This window comes from Peromyscus eremicus, chromosome 8a (assembly GCF_949786415.1).
Source record: "Peromyscus eremicus chromosome 8a, PerEre_H2_v1, whole genome shotgun sequence".
In the NCBI taxonomy this organism is placed as follows: Eukaryota; Metazoa; Chordata; class Mammalia; order Rodentia; family Cricetidae; genus Peromyscus; species Peromyscus eremicus.
The window spans coordinates 72,434,538-72,456,238 of NC_081423.1; the positions used below are offsets into that span (position 1 = coordinate 72,434,538).

Consider the following 21,701-nt stretch of genomic DNA (forward strand, 5'->3'; position numbering starts at 1 on the left):
AGCAACTTTCAGACTTCCCCCAGAAGCTCCTGTTTCTCTGTGTTGTCTTTCGCATTAAAGAGGTCCGAGTGGCTTACGTTTTAGAACTGCAATTCCCTTGGTGGTCCTAGGAGCCGCCACCGCAATAGAGTTGGTGCTCCTTCGCGACAGGACCCCTCTGCAATTCGTGTTGCTCTCCAGAGCCTCCACCTTCGTCCGCACTGCAGTGTCAGCAGCTCTGGACACGGCAGGTGGATTGGATATCTGAGTTCTGATTTGGGGATGCCTGAAGTGTAATGTACACACAGATCTGATGCTGATACATACACACCCCCCCCACCCCGAGACAGGGGTTTTCTCTGTACCCTGGCTGTCCTAGAACTCACTCTGTAGACCTGGCTGGCCTCGAACTCAGATCCACCTGCCTCTGCCTCCCGAGTGCTGGGATTAAAGGTGTGCACCACCACCGCCAAGACTAAAAATAGTACGGAACACTTTGTGAATTTGTGTGTCATCCTTGTACAGGGGCCGTGCTAATCTTCTCAGTATCATTCCAATTTTTAGTAGTGCCAGAATACGTCAAAGCATAGTCCAAAAGAGAATGGCGGTTGGTTGAACTGCTCCATTAGGGGTTAGGGTAGCAACTAACTCCTTTCTTCCATAGTCTTGAATCCTGGACTCTCCATTTGTCCATATATTGCCTGTTAGGAACCAAAACAGAAAGAGACAGACGGGGAAATAAAAAGGCATTTCCGATTTCCTATCAGCTCTTCTATGGAACCAAAACGGCATTCTGGCTGGTCACACTCTGGCTGGCGCCTGAGCTAATGAATGGAATTTGGCTAGACAGCCCTGCCCAGCACCAGCATTATGAAATCTTCCTCTGAGCCATCTGAATGTGCAGTTTCTAACCTTGCAGGCCAAGCCCAGCACAAGAGGAACAGAGAGGAGTGGAAGGACGCACCCACTGAGAGACCCACATTGCAATCAATCGCAGCCATTTCTAGCGATGAGAAAAAGGTGTCTGGGTACAGCACGAACAAGTTCAACACTTGTGGCTTTTAAATTGGGAACTGACATGAAAACTGTGGCACTGGGGAGTCTTTTTAGCTCTGATAAAATGTGAGGTTAGAGTTGCTTGCATTTTTTATTTTTTTTCATTTTAAATTCCCTTGGTAGTCCTAGGAGCAGGGGCATGCGTTACTTTCAAACAGGAATCTTTATTGTTTGCACAGCACATGGTCATCCAGTTAATTAGAAAAACATTTTTCCCCAAATTAAATTTCCCTAGAAAAACAATGATTTAAATTAAGGGCAAAAGTCTCTCCCCTATACCCCAATATCAGGGACGCTTTCTTGCACCTATTCCTTCTAGAAGATTAAAAGTAAAGTTGGAAGCATAAGTTAGATTCTGCCATCCACAAAAGTAGCCTGAGCTAATTTACCTGCATGTATTCTCTGTGCTCTTAGGTTTTGCTTGTCCTATGGCAGTACTACACTGAGATATAGCCAGGGAGCAGAGATGGGTAAACATCCAGATTTTTTAAAGTAGTGAGCAAGCGCTACAAGGCACCCTGAAAGGTCTGCTACATCACCTTTGTCTTTGGCTTCTGAATTCCCTAACAGTTATACCGCTGTGACTTGGTGTGATTTTATTCTTTTTCTTGATCTTTTTGGCTGTCTATATGGGAGATATTTAACAGTTATACCGCTGTGACTTGGTGTGATTTTATTGTTTTTCTTGATCTTTTTGGCTGTCTATATGGGAGATATTGTTTTCACTGTTCTTACCACCTTCAGTAGTTCGACCTTTCTTGTCATGCTCAGCATGAAATACTTCGGTCCTTCAGAAGCCCAGCTGCCACCAGCCCCATGTCTCCAGGAAGACACGTGAGACCTTTTCTCTCAGATGCTGTCCTGACCCTCGGCCAAAGGAGGGGTGGCTTTCATTGAATTTTACTTCAGTGGTTTCTGCAGTCTGGGATGGCAAAGTCTAAGGAATTTGCCCCAGTCAAGGAAATGGGAACTCAATAACCCTCAGACCCCCAAGAATCTCCTGAGTTGATTTATCTACTGGCTTTCTAAGGCTGTTAAATGGAGTGTTGGGAAGATCCCAGAAAATGACCAAGTACAGAGTTCAAAATCTACTTATCAGGTCACATTTGGGACCATGCAGTGTAACAGTGTGACTTTTTAGGTGCCAAAGATAGGGAGATGGAGGAAGGCGGAGCTGATCCCAGGAGCCCACACGATGAGTGATGTCCCAGGCTGCAGTTAACTCATTGAAATCACTAAAACGATAGAAATTTGGTCCACACAACTATCGCTAAAAAATAAATGATATCCATGAAAAAGCAAAATAAGTAACAGGAAGAAAGAGCAAACGCTCAGACTCTGCACTCCGGGGTTTACTCTTGAGCTCTTGAGGTCATGCACTCCTGTGTCTATGTCTGAACACTGGGTAATGCTGCCCTGCCACATCTTCTCAGCACCTGTCCAGTGAAGTCATGTGATCTTGGAATTGTCCACAGAGGGGATATTTACACCATAGAATTAGCAGATGATATAAATCACAGCTTAAAACAAGCTGTGATTTGTTTCATGAGCTGTCTAGACCAAGTATCGGCAAACTGTCATTCCAGATCTGACCCAAGGCTGATTTTGTGTGGCTTGTAAGCAAAGGATAGTTTTAGGGTTTTTTTTTTTTTTGCATTTTTAAAGGATTGTAAAAACAAAACATACACATAAAGATATGTGACAGAGACCATATGTGGCTCACAAAGCTCAATGTATTTACTCTCTGGTCTTTTGGAGAGGAAGTTTACTGCTCCAAGGTCTAGATTTAAGAAAGTAATGGGGAAGGTATTAATAATGCAGATTAAAGTGAACATTTTCAGGACCAGTAAGATGGCTCATCAGGTAAAGGTACTCGCCACTAAGCTTGATGATCTGAGTTTGACTCTCATAACCCACTTGATGGAAGGAGAGCGCTGACTAGGGTGTTCTCTGACCTCCCCCCACCAGTCATGACATGCATTTGCACATGTGTATGTGTGTGCATGTGTACGCATACACACATAAATAAGTAAATATACAATTTTAAGTGAACATTTCTGTGGCAGTTGCATAGTAAATCACACAAAGAATTGAAAAAAATACTCTTCTAATATCTTAGATCTATGATTTGATTTAATAAGGCTGTTGCTTACATCATTGGTAAGCAAGTCAGGTTCCTAAGAGGACTTCATTGCTTCATTTTTGTCTTGCTATAGTTAAGTGAATAAAAATAGCCAATATTAACATCAAAATTGTACTTACATATTAATTATGACTGTTGGCTACAGATTCAGGAGTTCAAATAAATAAGCAAATGTATCTGGGAAAAGTTATTGGATTATAAGGACTTTACAATAAAGAATATAGCGTATTTTATTGGTATTTATAAATCACATGCTGTCCTTTCTTGCAGTAAAATTCATACTAGATTTATTTGTGTGTATGTATGCATGTGTGCATCAATCATATTCCCCCATACCTCCCAAGGAACAAGTTAAGCATTTACTGTTGTACCAGTGGATAAATGCTGTGAGATTGCTCCAGAAGACTCACTAACAAATTGGATATAGAATCTGATGGGTGCAGAGTTTTCTGGCATAAATTAGGTAACATTCTGATGGTAGTGGTCAAAACCAAAATACCTCCCCACCTCACCCCAACACAAGTAGGTCTGAGTGGCACAGTGAGGATCAGAAAGTCAGTTACCAAGTACTTGCTGCTTAAAAGGCTTGAGCAGTGGCCAGCAGAGTGTCCATCCTTGCTACATCAATTCTTTCTGCTTTATTCAGGGCTGGACCAGAAACTGGCACAGGACAGAATATGCAAGATAGACAGCTTTGAACTCGACTGAACAACTGTGTGACAGAGTCAGGGCTGACAAACAAACTGAATGTTGACCATTTGCATGGCAAGAAATACCAGTCCAGTGCTTCCAATGGCCCAAGAGTGCTCCAGCATTATCTAGGCTTCATCATCAGTATTATGTCTTATTATTATTCATAAGAATATTTCATTATCATACATGGCTATTATACTTTACTCCCCAGTTATCTGCGTTTCATGAATAGGCAGTTTTAGGACACGATGAACTGAAAATAGATTCATAGTTCACTAATCCAGATAAACTCCACTGTTGGAGTTTGGAACACTGCCATAGTGTAGAGTTGTAAGATGTCCAGCTAGATTGTCACTTGTTTAGACTTTAGACTTTTTTTTTTTTTGAGGAGAAACTGTTGGGATAAATTTTGTTCATTAAAGAAGCATTTGCTTTTTAAGACTGTAGTGATCAAAAGCGGGGACTCAGAACTGCGTGGCACTTAGAGATTTCCCCAGGCGAGGAGTAGCTCCTCCTGGGATGAGAGCCCTTCTTCTGGATTAGCCTCCTGAATCTGAGATTTTTGTTTTGTTTTGAGTAGAGTGAAGCCCTTGCTACTTCAGGAAGAACTCCATAACAAGGTATTTCCCAATTCTGAGAAATACTACAGAAAGAGAGCAAATGATCAGTTGTCTCGTGTACATATGGCGAACAAGACTATTCTCCAAGCCAGACAGCCCCATCTCCATGGCTTCAGCTCGCTCCACCTGTGTAAGACCATCCCAAGGGGACTTGATGGTTGTTGGTGACCTTCCCCCATAAAAGGAGGGCATAGGATGGGCCATTGGATCCTCACCTGCGTGTTCAGCCACTCTTCCCAACTAGGCATATGATATGCAGTTCTGTTCTTATTGCACAGAGCTTCATGGTCTCACAGAGAGTCTGCGAGAGCATTGACTAGGGAGGACAGATGGAATGGGTGGTGGGACATCTAGGCTATCTTGGGAAAGCTATCATTAAGACCATCGGAAAACACAGATATTTCCATTACTATTCATAACAGTAGCAACATTACAGTTACGAAGTAACAACAAAAATAGTTGTATGGTTGGGGGGTGTCACCATACCATGAGGAGTGGCATCAAAGGGTCACAGCATTAGGGAGGTCTTAGGTGACCCCTGTGAAAGGTTCATTTGACTGCCTGAAGGGGTTGTGATCAGAAGGTTGAAAACTGCTGCTTTAGGGTCATCTGTACTCGTTCGTGCCTGTAACCCCACTCATGCTCTGTAAGTAACCCTGTTTCTCCAGGTTGAACTTGGAATCCATCTTTGCTTTGTCATTGGGACTTTAGAAGAAGTGGGGAGGTGGGGTGGGGTGGGACAGTACCTAGTTGGCCCCAGGGCACACATTACTGAGACAACATACAAGGTCTACGATATATGGCCAATTCATAGCTTTTTGAATCTTATTGCATGCTCAAGACATTAAAACCGCCAGCTGAGGGGCCAGCGTGAGAGTGCATCAGCTTCCCTGTCAGGCCAGGTAATGGGATTTACTCAGAGACAGGCGGTTTTGCTTTCTTTCCCCCATGGTGGTTGTTGTTTTCTTTTCCTTACCACATTTCCTTCAAAGATTCCCATTCATTGAGGGAAGGACCCATGCCACATCGACTTTGGCATCCGCTCTACTTCTCTTAGAAGTTAGGGAATCGGGGTTCAGGTCATCTGGGTCTTTCTCATCTCATTTTGATCCCATAAACTACATAATAAAGGACTTTTACTGGGTACTTCACATGGCTCCTTGCATTTCTCCTCTCCCCAGAGAAGGAAACCCAAAAGTTTATCTGCTAATATTTTATAGACCATTTCATCATTTATTCTTCGAATCCTGCCAGACAGACTAAGTCAGTCTAAGGGATTTGACTAACTTAATCCAAGTGGCAGGACTCTGAAGTCAGGTCTTCCTGCCCCACTTCAAGTGCCCTTTCTTGCTGAGCCTTGGAGAAGGTCTCAGCCCCTCTGCATGCTTTAGAAGATTGGGTTTCCTCACCTCTGGCTTCACCATACTTGGTTGTGTTTTCTCACTTTCCAGTTTTGAGAGCCCCAGACATGTCAGGCTCCTCCTCTCAGGAAATTCAAACATACTGCTCCTTTTGCTGGAAATACCCCTCCTTCCTCTTCTCTCCTCCTATTCCTCTTCTGACCTCTTAACTTTCATAGTCCCCCTATCCCAGGAATCACTAAAAACATCTCTTTTGCACAGAAGTCTTTTCTGACTCCAAAGACAACTGTAGGTCTCTCTCTCTCTCTCTCTCTCTCTCTCTCTCTCTCTCTCTCTCTCTCTCTCAGCATCCAATGCTGTTCTTCTGCAGCAGAGAGAGTAGAGCTGTGCAGTTACCTTTACTCCCGTGACAGAGACTCTGATCACCTTGCCAACTTCTGTGGTCCCTAGAAGCTAGCAAATGCAAATACACATTTGTGAAATTAATGTTTGAGCTTTTTATCTGCTGCTGCTGGATTTTATTCATTTTAAAATTGTATATATTTAAGATGATGTGGTCATTTATTAAATACTCATAGTGAGATAATTATCGGGGCCAGTCTAATTAATATTTTGACCATGTCACATAGTTATCCTTATTTTTATGAAATTAGCACTTAAAATTTACTTTTAGCAAACTTTCAATATATGGCCCTATATTAACTATAGTCCTCACGCTATCCATTTGATCTCTATCTGAACTCCCTGTTTGCTCATTTTAATGAGCTACTAGCAGAGCCCCCCAAGGACTGGCTCCTGGGATGCCAAGTGCCCGAATGAAGGGTATCTCTATAGGCAGAGCAGAGTTGGGCCAGATGTTTCTTGATGGTGTGTAGGAATCAGCAGCAGAGGCTGGGTTGATGGTTTTAAGAAAACTGCTCCAGTTGTTTTCAAAGAACCAATAATGATTAATGCCACAAAAAATGAAAAGCAAGAAGAAAGTCTTGAATTAAAAATGTGTAATGTTTCATGGGAAAGTAACACAAAGCATTCACTGGAGGATGCTGAGAGACCTTGTGTTGGTATTTATTGTGGCGTTGTGTTTTCCTAATAAATCCTTCACTCAATTCTCATGAAAATCCTTTGTGGTAAACACTATTTCCCTCATTTTACAGAAGAGCTATCTGAGACTCAAAACTTTGAAATAATCAGCTTGAATCCATGTAGTTCATTAAAAGAGGGTTGGTTCTGATTTAAAGTGCTCTGCCCCAACTCCCTGAGTCCACACAAGGAGAAACTGACAGGATTCACCAGCCATTTGAGGTCTTCTGTGCTAAAGGAAGTCCCATCAAACAACTTGCAGTACTGGACTTCTGCTCTGTCAGCCCAAGCAGGGACTCCTGGATGGCACCTCTGTCCCCTTTCCTGTGGCCCAAAGGGCTGTCTTCAGTACTGTGGTTTCCTTGTGATGATCTCAAGAGGGAATGATGGTTGGGGGTAGGAGTCACCAAACAGAACAGGGGACCGTGAGTCTTGTGAGAATATATTCTGTATTCTCATGATAGATACATGTGGGAATGGGAGCCAAGATAAGTACTGATGAGAGAGAGAGAGAGAGAGAGAGAGAGAGAGAGAGAGAGAGAGAGAGAGAGAGAGAGAGAGAAATGGAAGGAAGGAAGGAGCAAGCAAGCAGCTATGTAACAGTCACTGAAGATCTGGAGAAACTGCTGGCCCGTAATCGGAGTCTGCTTCAGACCATGCGGCCACCCGCCTTCCTCTCCACTACCCTCTAGCAGCCTCCTTGAGCACGCCCATTTCCCAACAATGCTTCTTTTTTGTTCCACCTGTTTCTCTCTTCCCTGGCTGGAGACATGCAAGCTTAAGTATGTGATAGGAGGACAGACATAGGAACAAACGAATTCCCAAGTGGTGACTCAGGATCTGAAGGATTTTAAGAGAGAACAGAAATTAGTAAGTAAATAAGAAGGAGAAATGGACCACCTCAGGAGCAGCCCAGTGGAGGTCTCTTCTCTGTCTCACCAAGGGGAATGTGCTGTTTGGGGCCTTTTCTTTCTGTGTTTGTTTTCACATTCTACTGTAAATTACTCAACAAGGTACCTTATTGATCCTGAAAAAAATTCAATCTTTAGATTTTCCCATCAAGGCAAGAAAATGTGTCCCACGGCTTCCCAGGGAGACAAAGGATCTTATTTTCTATTCCCAGGCTCAGCCTGCACTTCTGTGAGAAGATTCAGCCTGGGTAATGTTGAGGCACACAGCAGCATGTCCACCTAGGAGCTCTTTTTTGGGGGGAGTCTCACATAGGCTTTAGGGCATCAAAGAAAACTTTGTGTTGAAAGCAATAGGTCTGTGTTTTCTCCAGATCCCTTGAAGGGTGAAACATCAAGAGGTATCCCATGTCCTTAGCAGGGGCGTTGGAAAGAGCCAGGTTACTTTCCTAGCATTATCTCTCTCATATTTGTTGCCTTTGGCTTCTGCATTTCTACTTATATGTAGTGCCTTTAAAACTTCAGCATCCACCGAGTTCACTGGAACCAGAGGTTTAGACCTAAACCGCATAATGTTGAGCATTTTTAAGCATATATTTTTTTATATGTAGATTGGCCCATACACGCCCTTTTTCTTGGACCATGACTACAATGTAGAAGGTGCCCAAGAAAGAGATCTGAAAGAAGTGAATGCATTTAAGAAAGGAATCTGTCAGTCATAGTTGGAAAGGAAGAACAAAATTACTATTTTGTAAATCTTCAAGAGAGGTCACCATTGTTAGGGTGGTGGGGAAAAATCCTCTTTAGTTCTTAGAAAGTCTTTTGTCTCTTATTGTTCTAAGACAGCCTAGGTAGGACAGGAAAGTCATTGGCAATAACTGCATCTTGGGAGGAAGGTGCTTGATCCATGGAGGGTGGACAGAGAATCCTGTGGACTTCCTGGAAGGAGTACCCATACTAGGTGTACATAAATATAGATAACTGAATTTATTGAATTGTGTATATAACACCAAGCTAATTGTTGGCACATCTGAGAGAAAATCAAATTCATCTTTAAGTCTAATGATGACCATCTGATTAATTTATAGGTCTTTAACTGAGACCCCACTAGAGACCGGACATTGGAAAATGTTGGGATGAAAATATGAAAATCCTGACTTTCACTCTCAAGACTATCATTCTCTGGGGGAGGCTAACAAGTGAGTGTGAAAAATCCAAACAGATTGCTATTAAAGGGGTGGCCTCAGACTCTGGGGCCAATCTTAAAAGCTGGGGGCGAAGCCGGGTAGAGATCCAGGAGGGTGGAGCTGGCTCCTGGCAGAACCAGGAGCTGTGTAGGTCTGTTGAGGGAGGAGAGTGGGGAAGGGTGCTCCAGGCGGAGCTGCAGTGTGTGCAAGGGCACAGGATCAATGGCTGGCAATTGTAGGCAATAGGGGTGAGATGAGAAGAAAGAGCGACTTCCATCAGGGATGAGGTGGGACTGCTGGGGGCAGGGTCTGCGCTATGCTAAGACAGGCCAATGCAATTGAAAGGTTTTTTCGAGGGATTGAAAAACTGGGGCACTGGATACAATTTGCTTTTTAGGAAGCCCACCGTTGTAGTTTGTGGAGGAGGAAACTTCAGAGAGCTCGGTCTGTACAGATTAGGAGGCACCGCCCCGCTTTCCTGCCCTGACACAGGGGGTGTGAGAGTTTCACCTTGGTGAGGGGGGAGGAGCAAGCTGCCCCACTTCCTCTTCCCCCCACATCAGCTGTTGCTCTCTTTTCAGGCATCTGGGAGTGAAATTTTTACATAAACCCAAATGTTTGGCATCCCAGCCTCTCATAGGCATGGTGAATGCTGAAGTTCAGCACCCCCACTCCTTAAAACCAAGAACCATTAGCAACACTGTGTACTTAGAAGTTTCCAAATCAAATATGGTCATATCGAAAACTATGCGCTCTCTCCAGGTGTATGTAACTGGTCTCCCTGCTACCCAGAGTCCAGTGGCAAACAGCAGTAAAAATATTGGCATCTTATTGCCCATTTAATATTTATGTAGCTGTCACCATCTCAGTTTTACACATTCAAAACCTCAGAGCTGGTTGGATATGAGGTGAGCTGAAATCTCTTCTGACAGCAAAGTTTTTTTTTTTTTTTTTTGGTGGGGGGGATGCTTTCATCCATAAATAACTTTCAAAGCAACACTCACATAGTGGCAAGAGATCAAAGACACACTTCGTCACCATGGGGGCTGCTTTCGCGGTTCCTCCCACCTCTAGAACTTTTCTCTTCACAGGGAAGAAACTGGATCAGCCTTACTAGGGAAGCAAAGCAAACTTGCCTGAGGGCAAAGCACACCCGCGCGTCCAGGCAGATGGACATGTAGACCACAGCTCCCCTGCAGAGATTCCAAGTGAGAAAACAGGGGAAGATGTGACCAAGGAAGGTGGGCCTGGGCCTGCCTACCTCTCCTGACAAGAGGTGTGTCCTGCAGGGTTACAGTAGATTTGGTCAGCAGTGCCGCTGCCTTCCATGTTTTCTCTTCAAACTTCACAACAACCCTGATATATTAGTTCTGCTTTTAGAGGTGAAGTTCTTGCCCACTATGGGAAGGAATGGGAGGGCCTGGGATTGAAATGCAGTGCCTCTTTCCCTCAGAGAATAACGAAACTTCGCTACATACTCAAATGGGGAAGAAAGCAGTTGCCTAGAGGTTTGAATGTTTTGATTTTGAGGTCTGAAGGGACAGTTCTATGGAGCCATCTCCTAATGAAGGGAGTTGGTCTTACGACTGGTTTCCCTAGCAGCTCAACCCTTGATATACCCACCCACTTCTTTGCAGGAACCTGAAAAACCTGCATCATCCACATTTACTAGGGGTGATACTGGTTCCATTAAGTGAAACGCTCTGGTATTCTCACTATTTTCCACTGTGCATGTGTTTAGGTGTATGTGTGTGGAGGCCAGAGGACAACCGTGGGCATCTTCAATCAGAAGCCATCTAGTTTTTTTTTTTTTTTTTTTTTTTTGGTTTTTCGAGACAGGGTTTTGAGACAGGGTTTCTCTGTGTAGCTTTGCACCTTTCCTGGAACTCACTCTGTAGCCCAGGCTGGCCTTGAACTCACAGAGATTCTCCTGTCTCTGTCTCCTGAGTGCTGGGATTAAAGGCATGCACCACCACCACCCGGCTAGTTTATTTTTTGATACAAGGTTTCTCACTTGCCAAGTAGGCTAGGGTAACTAGTCAGAGAATCCCAGGCATCCTCCCATCACAACCTTATCCACCGTTGGGATTATAAATGTATACCACTGCACTTGGCTTTTCTCATGGATTCTGGGGATCAAACTCAGGTCCTTGTGCCTGCAAGACAGATGCTTTACAGACTAAACTACCTTCTTAGTCCAGGTTTTCCACTTTTAATAATGGCAGTTACAATTAGCTATCTGCATCCATGGGTTCCACACCAGTGGATTCCACCTGAGATCAAAAATGTTAATTAAAGGGGGGTTGGGTGGGCCAGAAAGGTGGCTTAGTAGTTAAACCTCTTGCAGAGGATGAGTTTGGTTTTCAGCACCATTTGGGGAGTTTACAACTCCAGCTCCAGATCACACCCTGGGCATTTGCATTTACATGCACACGTGTACACATACACACAGGCTTAAAAATAATAAAAATAAATGTTAAAACAAATGAGTTGACATGAATATAGACAAACTTTTGTGTCATTATTTTCTAGACAATGTAGCAAAACAATGATCTATCCAGATGTTTTGTTTTGTTGTATTGTTTGTGGAGGCTTGAATAGAAATGACCCACATAGGCTCATCTATTTGGCTGCTTGTTCATTAGGGAGTGGTACTAGGAGGTGTGACCTTGTTGGAGTAGATGTGGCCTTGTTGGAAGAAGTGTGCGCCTGGGAGTGGGCTTTGGAGTTTCAAATTGCTCAAGTTAGGCCTAATATCTCTCTTTCTCTTCCTGCTCCCTGCTGATCCAGATGTAGAAAGAACTTTTGGCTCCTTCTCCAGCACCATGTCTGCCTATGTCCTGCCATACTTCCTGCCACAATGTATAATGGACTAAACCTCGGAACCTGTAAGCCAGCCCCAATTAAATGTTTTCCTTTATAATATTTGCCATGGTCATAGTGTCTCTTTGCAGTAATAGAAACCATAACTAAGAGAGTGTTGTAAGTAATCTCGAAATGATTTAAAGTTTACCAAAGGGTGGGCTTAGGTTACATGCAAGTACTTGGCTATTTTATGGAATGAACTTGAGTATCCAGATTGGAGGAAAACCAAATCCCTATGGACACTGAGGGGGTGCACCACATTTCAATGATGCTTTCCAGTTTAGAGACATTCATGTCTCTATAGGTAAAGCTATACCTTTCTAAGTATCTGAAGACTGAAGGCCAAGACAGGCCTTCATCACTTGAAGGCTTAATGACAGGTCAGTCTTTGGAGGCACTTTCTCAATTGAGAATCTCTTTTCCCAAATGACTCTCTAGCCTGTGTCAAGTTGACATTTAAGGTATCATACCAGCCATCAAACTAAAACATGAGTCAGTCATGTCATTTTTCATTACAAATTTTCTAGGGCTCCCCATGTGACGTGAACACAAAAGAGGTGGTTATCTTTTGCCCTCAAAGGACTCATAGCTCCTGATAGCAGATCAAGACAGACAACTCCATGAGAATGAGACGCAACCTGTATTAGTCATGTGGGTAAAGTGTTGTTGAAGTTCAAAGATTGGGACAAAATTGGGAGTGGGGTGGGATCAGGGCAGGAAAAGTGGAAATTTTAGCTCACAGAAGGGCATTCTAGGCAGGGTCACTTTTAGTTGAAAGAGTTGAACATGATCAGCTATCAGAGGGATGTTGTGTAAAAGAGAAAAGCAAGATGTGGGGGAAGGTTGGATGATTGGCTTCCATACTGAGCGCTGGTGTTCATTTCATGGGGAGCCCTAGAAAATTTGTGAGTGAAAAATGGCATGACTGATTCATGTTTTAGTTTGATGTCTGGTATGATACCTTAAATGTCAACTTGACACAGGCCAGAGAGTCATTTGGGAAGAGAGAGTCTCAATTGAGAAAATGCCTCCAAAGATTGGCCTGTTGTTAAGTCTGTGGTGCATTTTCTCAATTAGTGATTGATGTGGGAAGACCCAGACCATTGTGAGTGGTGCCTTCCTTGGTCTGGTTGTCCTGGGTGCTATAAGAAAGCAGGATGAATGAGTGATGGGAGAGCAAGCAGCACTCCTCCATGGCCTCTTCATAAGGCCCTGCCTTCAGGTTCCTGCTCTGTTTGGGTTCCTCCCTTGATTCCCTATGATGATGGACTGTGAGGTGGAAGTTGAGTCAAATAAACCCTTTCCTCAGCAAGGTGCTTTTGGTCATAGTGTTTCATCACAGCAATAGAAACCCTAACTAGACAACTGGTACAGGGAGGATGGCTAGATACATTTAACACTCATTCAACTTTGGCTTTCTTACCCCTATAGGTCATGAAGTCAATCCTGAAACTGTTCCAGGGACTTCCCAGAGAACTACTAGAGATGGGCCTCTGACCTCACTTGAAGTGTGTATGACAATGGTCCTAGGCTTCTGTCTACTATAGAACTTGTGATGTAGGATTATTGGGTAGTCTGCCAACTCATTCCCTATCAACACTGTGCCCAGATAGTGCCGAAATCCTATATAGATCTGGAGTTCCTTCCTGCACATAACTTTAGTCTTGTTACTTCACCAAGATGAGTCTACTGGGTGCCTGAAGAACTGACTACCTCATCAGCCTGTAGCTAAGCTGATGGTCACTCTTAGATGTCTTCTGCATGGACCAACTCCAGTCCCAGGACAAACATATGGCCTCCTCTGTTTTGGAAAACCAGTGGAGGACTCCATGTGAAGTTAAGCCTTGGTACACTGGCCATTGAGCTCTGGTAGGAAATGAGGTGAGAGGTAGAGTCCAGACAGAGGCTGCAGGGGACCATGCTGCTCTGGCCTTTTACTTTAAGAGACAGAGTACCTCCATTTTAAACAGCAATCCAAAGGCCTATTGATGTGTGAAGGCAGAAGTTGAGATTTCAGGTATCTTTTATGGCTACCTTTCAATAGATTACTTCAAATAATTTGAATGGTAAATTTTCATATCAAGATGATCATCATCCTTAGCACATACCTGCAAGACCCCAGAATTTCTGAAGTAGAGACAGGAAGAGTGTGAGTTCCAGGCCAACCATGACTCTGTGAGAGCCTCCATGAAACCAAGCAAAAAGATGTTCACTGTCCTTGTCTGTTTATAAATGTTCTTGTCATTTTTTATTTCTTTAAGCTTTGAAATGAAAAGTAATATAAGCTGACTGCTGGTATTGCTTTTCCAAAAACATTTCAGACACTGGATACCAATTACTTAGTTATCTAAGAATTTTAGTGGCATACACAAAGAAGACATACTTTAACATGTGGGTTGGAGGGTCTGTGGCCGGGTGCTGCCTGGAATCATAAAATGAAGGGGAGAAAGTTTATTTTAGTATCTCCTGTATCAAAAAATTCTGAGCTAAAACTTCACAGCCCAGGAAAACAACTGAAGAACAATCTGCAGGAAGTGACCACATAGAACATTCCAAATACAAGTACTACGCAGTAGTAAGGTTCACTGTCATCACTGGTGAGAAAAAGTTTACTCCTAAAGCAAATAATCTGTCCATTAATTATCTAATATTAGGAGAGAAGTCATTTTAGAATTATATATGGGTTTGCATAAAAGAAGGCTTTATTGTTGGAAGACATTGGGAAGAGTTTATTTTCTCATTTCACCAACTGAGGGGGACAAAAATACAGGTAGGAAACTAGCAAATCAGGTACCTCTCCTTAAAGAAACACGACATCATGCACGGAACAATTGGTGCCAGTGTAAAAGGTCCCCCCGCCCTTTGCTGGTTTCCCGAGACATCAGATCAGTTCTTAACTTCCTTTAGATTCCTTTTCCATGTACATAAGAACAGAGGATGTCTCCCAGTAAATCTAGATGATGGTATGTTGTTTCGGGAGTAAAGCAAGATGGTACCCAATTAAATATTAAGTGACAGAATGATAAAGAGAGTCCTCAGGGCTTATATGTCTGAAATCTAGAATCTAAAGCTATTATTATTGTTGTTGTTATTGTTTTATCCACTAAAGACTTAAGATTGGAGACCCAATAGATAGGGTCTGTGTGCCAACACAGTCTGTTATTGTTTTGTGTTTTTCCTTGACCAGCAGAGCCATTGTGACCATGACCATCTCAGAGGACAACTGATATCAAAGTGGTTCCAAATCAGCTAAGAAAGCTGAGTGCTGTTCTCTTGGGACAGTGCCCTGTTCATTGAAGGAGCATCAAGTGAATGACAGAAGAATGCTGTGAAGCTGTTAATAGCTCTCGTGCTCTCTCTCTCTCTCTCTCTCTCTCTCTCTCTCTCTCTCTCTCTCTCTCTCTCTCTGTCTTCTTTTCCTTCTTCCTCTTCCTCTCTCAATCAAACTGGCTTCACCCCGAGCCCACAGACCCTTCACACAGCACCTCCATATTTCTTACTCTCAGCATCCTTTTCTTCTGAGCCTAGAACCCTACAGCATTGTCTTCCTCTTCCCCAATCATTTCTGACTTCTCCCTTTATCAAAACATTGAGCCTGCCTATGGCAAGAAAAGTGAGACTTCTAATTAAATTCAGATAGAATTCTAATTAATGCAGAATTCATTGATAGAGTATATCAAAATATGAGTGATGATGATAGCAGAAAGACATGCCCTGAGATGATGTATTTTAATTAGTTCCATTATAAAGGAGTCAGATGCAGCCACATGATACTGTTAACATTTCCCAAGCCAAACCCATCCTCTCTGCTACTTATTTGGTGAATCATTGGTTCTTATAGATACTGAGCTCAGTCAATGCATTCAGCATTATGCACAATCACCTGCACCCCAGGTATAATTTCACCTTTTTCACTCAAAGAAGGCAAACGAGTGAGAGTAATGTTGTATGAATACCGTTAGCGTTCCCATAATATTAAACACAAAGGAAATAGTCTGCTTCATTTCTCTGGTGTCAGAATCATAATGACCACTTAAACTTTTTGCTATGCACCTTATAGCTGATGATCACAAGGCTGATGTGGACCACAAGGTTGCTAAAACTAAACAGCAGTGTTTTAATTTTACTTTTTGAGTGGGACCCGAGGCTACTTTAAGATGGCGTTTTTTCCTAGTGCTCCTCAAATTATATTTATTCGTTGCCTCATTCATTTTTCATCCATCCATCCATCCATGCAGCCATTTATTTTTTCAATCTGAAAGTCAGGGGTGGCAGGGGGAAAGGTGAAAAGACTTTCCAGGCAGAGGAAATAGCATACAGAATGGCACAAAGGCACGGGATTATACAATGAAGTCACTGAGGCTAGGTAAACTGCTCTGGGGTTCTAGGCACAAAATATAGGATGATTAGTGGTGGCAGATGAAACTGGGAGTGTGTGATACATCCTGGTTATTAAAGGATTGTCTGTGTACTGAGGAGAACAACCAGGGATTAACACATGGAGTGAGTTATGATCTCTACAAAGAATAAAGTCTGATTCTTAACTTGGTTACTTAGCGTTCTGACCAGGGTTGTGACTATAACAGAGGGCCAGTGGGTGACTCTCATCCACTGATTGGCGGCTGGCTAGCCCCCTGGAGAGTTTGATCTGGTGGGTTGGTTCCCAGGGTCTACCCAGTTAAAAATGCAGGGAATTGAGGGCTGAGCTGTAAACCTCTGAAACCAGTAGAAATAGCAAGGGGCTAAGACACCCTTCACACGGGCTTGTTACTCCAATCCCCTGGAGGTCAGAGTAGAACCATGCTTCTCTTGTTGAAAATTCTCAGCATCTGCAAACTCAAGAAATCTCACCTCGGTCTGCAAATTTCTCAGATTATGGGCAAGGTGCATTAATCCCTCAAATTCCTAGTTTCAGCACCTGACCTCTGACCTCATTGTGGTTTCTGTTGAGTTCTACTTGGAAAATAACAGTGAATTAGGAGTCAGCAGTCTTAAGATTTTGTCTCAGCTTTGTCAAAAAATGTTGTGACTTTGAGCTTAGTTTCTAAGAAATAGATAGTCTTGGTGATGGTTGGGTTTCTCTTGTTCCAGGATCTGAGGGCGTGTTCTCCCTCTCTCTCTCTCTCTCTCTCTCTCTCTCTCTCTCTCTCTCTCTCTCTCTCTCTCCCTCCCTCCCTCCTCTCTGTCTCAGCATTTTGTGATTGTATGTATGCTCCTTAAGATTTCATTACATTTTAAGTCAAACAGTTTCTAAAAACAGATTTGCACTTTAAGCTTTAGTCCTTTTATCACTCTGATAACTCATACTGCTTAAACATAAGGGCCATCTCTTAAGATCACCTTGAATACTCTGATTCTTTTGTTAAGTTTTACTGGGTTTGGACTTTTCCGGAATTAGAACAGACACACTGGGCAGAGGATCGCGAGGCCAAACCCTTGTCTTCTGATCTGAAGAGGACACTGAACCAAACACAAACACATTCCTTCCCCGTGTTAATTCCTCAGCAAACAGCAAAGAATTCACCACCACACTGTCAAGTATGTTGGGCTGTTTAAATGGGGCAGAATGACACCAGGAGAAAACAGAGGGACGAACTGTCACTTAAAAGAATCTCTAGAAACCACTGAAGAAATGAGACCAAACAAGTATGCGGGCAATTGTAGGAAAAAAAAAGGCAGACAATTTCTATTGAGTGATTAGAACTTACCATTTGAAAACCACTCACATAGAAGTTGCAAGACATCAGCGTCCTTGCCTAACAACGCAGAATAGATTCCTATTGAAGGAACCAGTGACATGGGAAAGATGAAGCCTCCAGGAAGTACCCCACCTCCCATGTGCACAAACACTGTCTATCTTAAGACCTAATTCTTTGAAGACTAAAAAGAACACAGACTTTGGAGAATTCCAGTAAACTCCCAGTCTGAGACAGCAAAGAAAACGGAAAACCTCTAGTTGCGGTTTCAGCTCTGTGTATCACCCTTGGCTTTTATCCTACACAGTGGCAGTAACTGTACTTTCAGCTATTTCTTAAAAGCTCTATATTAGTTAAATTAACGTGAACCCACTTTTATGGATTTGAAGACAGCAACAACCACTACTTTCTTATGTCTGGAAAGAAACTGAGGCTACGTGGAGTTAGTGGGCTGCTCAGAGTCTTGCAGCTTCTCGGTAGAGGAGCGGGAAAGAGAGTCCCACAAAAGAGGAAAGAATTGTGACTGCCTGCATGAAAAAAGACAGCCTCTGTTCTTCCTTCACCTCATGTTTTAGAAACAAAATTAGGCATAATGAGATCATTTTGATCATGATCTAGCTGTCTGAGAATAGTTTAACTTACTGAAGAGCAAGGGTCACCGGAATATCACTGCAAGCCATGTGATTGATGTCTGTAAGACCTCTCTCCCCATCGGCTCACACACAGCATTGATTTAGCTGCACCAGGACAGGTTTTTCAGTAAATAACTACTAAGAGCTGTTCTGCTTCTAGGCTGGGAAGTCTCATCTCTGTTGTTCTTAGGTCCTGCAGTCCCTTGCTGCTCAGCTGCCCCCTGGGAAGTCTCATCTCTGTTGTTCTTAGGTCCTGCAGTCCCTTGCTGCTCAGCTGCCCCCTGGGAAGTCTCATCTCTGTTGTTCTTAGGTCCTGCAGTCCCTTGCTGCTCAGCTGCCCCCTTTCACCTTTCAGAATCTTTTAATGCTTTTATTTTTTTTTCACAAACATAAAATGTCCCATGTTTTCATTTGTATTTAGCAAGGGGACCAGGGAAAAGTACGTCTACCTCATCTTCCTCTAAGTGCACATTGTCCTTGGATGAGATCGTAAGATTATTACAATCCAGCTGCTTCCTTGGAATCTCATGAGATGGAGAAATAAATTTTAAGATTTAGGCTTTAAAAAAAATCTTAAAAGCATTTTGTGTTTCTAAGTAACATGATCTCATGACTTCTGCCTAACTCCCAGCTATTAGTCATTTTTAATTCCTGTAGTCAAACCTAGTCTAACTGGCAAGGAGAGACTTGTGTTTGTGTATGTATTTCCCCGTCTGCATGGAATGGGCTGGTTGACTCTTTCAGGGGCTGCTTACTTTGTAGCCAGGAAGGATGCCAGCTTCCCAGAGCATCACAGCTCTTGGTTTTGTGTCTTCAGTGACAGTTCTGAAGCAGGTAGCTGAGTGAGAACTTTGGGTTGGATGGCCTAGCCCCCCCCCCTCACACACATTGTCTGTCAATTGTATATAGTTTATGAAAAATAAAGGCTCTGACTGCGTCCTTCCTCCATTGCTAAGACCACGAGGGCAACACCTTCATTGGTTCCACATAAAAGATGCTTCTTCTTTCATGGGTATCATTATCCTAATCTACCAGGAGCAATTTAGAACTATTAACTTATAGCTGAAGCCTGGGTTTAAATAAATGAAGGCTTCTAAAGAAAAATGATGATGTGCTTAAACAGACAGAGACCTTGAACACCTCCTTGAATGATGTGAGAGCATGCTCAGGAAATGATAGGCCGACCAGTGGACCAATGAACTACTTCACTGTTTGTATGTCAGAAAACGCTCTTCTAGAAAGTTCATACTGAGAAAAGTGGCAGTGATTTTAGTCTATGAAGCAAACTTCCAGGTAGCTAGTAGAAACCTGGTTCTAAGGTTAGTCCGGCTTAGTGCTTCTGGTGTAGACCTGCCTAGCTGGACTGATCTGGAATTAAGATAGCTGGAAATCCTTTGTACTAAGAAAATGAAAACTGTTTTCTGTTTTATTTATAGTGTCCTGATACTCTGGCATTCTGAGCTGGGGGTGGTTGGATGCTCCAGAGTCCTTCAAGCCTGCCTTTCTTTGCTGTTCCTTTTCTGTCTTTTCATGTGTATGAGTGTGTAGTGTCTATGCACGCATGTATTCATGTTCACATGTGTGTAGACACGTGTCTGTGTGGGTATGTGTGCACATATGTGCGTGTGCGTGTGCGTGTGTGTGTGTGTGTGTGCCCAATGTCAATGGTGGGACTCTTTTTCCATTACTTCTCTATCATATTCTTTGAGGAAGAGTCTCTTAACCAAACCTGGAGCTAATCTCACTAGCCAGCTTGCTTTGGGGGTCCCTTGTCTCAGCCCTCTGAGGTTGGAATTATAGGTGGGCTGCCAAACCCACTGAGTATTTATGTAGGTTCTGAGGATCCAAACACTAATCCTCTTAGAGGCTTGGGCAGCAAGTGCTTTCAGAGTTGAGCTATCTCCCAGCCCCAAGCCAAGGCTTAGGACTCCATAACCAAACACAAAAGATTTATTCTGATTGGTGAGCTCTATTCAGTACAGCAGAGCCTGAAGATGCGTCTCACTGATGGGTGTGTAGCTCAACACCACAAGCCTATCAGCTGGTAGACCTGGGAAACTTCTTAATTTCACCAAGCTTCAATCTTCTCATCTGAAAACACAATTGTAAGACTAATTGTGCCACATAAGCTTGTTGAGAGGGCCACCTGTGCTAAACTGTCTAAGACATTTCTCTTGGTATGTAGCAAGGGCCCAGCAAGTAATTCCTGTGATCATTCCCATTACGTCTTAATTTCAGTCAGAAACCAATCTAAGAAACAGCACTTTGTTCAAAATATCCTCTTTTCAGGCTGCTTTTTTACCAGGCCCATTGATTATGTTTATTTTGTTAGAAAAACTAAACCCTTCCTGGGTTTCATGTTTATGTCCAGGGTTGAAGACATTCTCTAAGACACCTTTACCCATGAAATATTTATTTTGGGGACCCCCAAGCTAGAGAATCACCCATATTTTCTCCCTACTTTTGTTTGTCATATTAATCTGGTTCTATGCCAATAACTTCTTGGGGCAAACTCAAATTAGTATCCATTCCAGATCAATGCAGCAAAGGCTTCATTACGTGTTTTCAGGTGGCCACGGGAACCTTGGCAGTTTCAGAGACCAGAGCTAAAGCGATCTTATAAAGCTCCCATTACATCAACACCACATTGTGCCGGTCTCATGACGACTTTTACAAAATTACCTCTAAAATGCTAAGCATTTTCCCCACTCAGAACCTCACACTAACTCTAACTTACAGCAAAGATCACACTGTACCTGCTCTCAGCCTTGTAAGTCTTACAAAAGCCCTTGGCCAAAAGCAATAAAATTTGACCTGACCTAATCCCGGAGTCGCAATGGGTAATGTGTGTATTTTTCATTCAATAATTTAATGTGGAAATTAACTGCATGTGTCATATATTCCCCATCTTAAAGGGAGAGGCTTTACGGTTCTAGTGTTTCACAAAAATTAAATGCGTAAACACTCTTGTCATTTAAGACGCTCCACTTCGCTGATAGCTGAAATAAGCACTACAAAAGAATCCTTTGGAGAGATTTATTATTTCATTTAGTATGGGAGCCTGCCCCATGAAATTCGCCCCCTATGCTCAAAGAAACGATAGAAACACTTTTTTTTTTCCTTTCTCTCCAAAGATGGGAACTAACTTGCCCACACTGAGCTTTGGTATTGTTCTCTGCTGTTTGTCCAAACAGGGGAGACTGCAGAACTGCAGAAATCTCCTTTCTCTCTCCTTCTGGGCACGGGTTGAGGAGCCTCGCCTCCTGGGCTGCCCTAGATCATCCCTACGGACTGTTCTTTTACAGCCGACTCTTTCTGCCATGGCCATTCCCCACTGCCTTTCCTTTCTAGCCTCACTGTGTTTCTTCTAGCTCCGATGAAGTTTATTTTTAATTAGATTTTTTTTAAAATTAAATGGACTGTTTTGAATGTGCTTTAACAGCCAATAGTGAAAACTAGACCAGCTCCCCAGTTTCCTGTC

The 21,701-nt window shown here is 42.9% G+C and overlaps 1 protein-coding gene and 1 non-coding gene across 2 annotated transcripts in view; both read right to left on the bottom strand.

Moving 5' to 3' along the window:
• The window catches only part of Ankfn1 (ankyrin repeat and fibronectin type III domain containing 1), a 143,289-nt gene that overhangs the window by 77,607 nt on the left and 43,981 nt on the right, over positions 1–21,701 (bottom strand). The window lies entirely within an intron of this gene.
• Positions 460–561, bottom strand: LOC131918090 (U6 spliceosomal RNA). Its single transcript, XR_009380839.1, has one exon. It is a non-coding gene; the product is annotated as a U6 spliceosomal RNA (small nuclear RNA).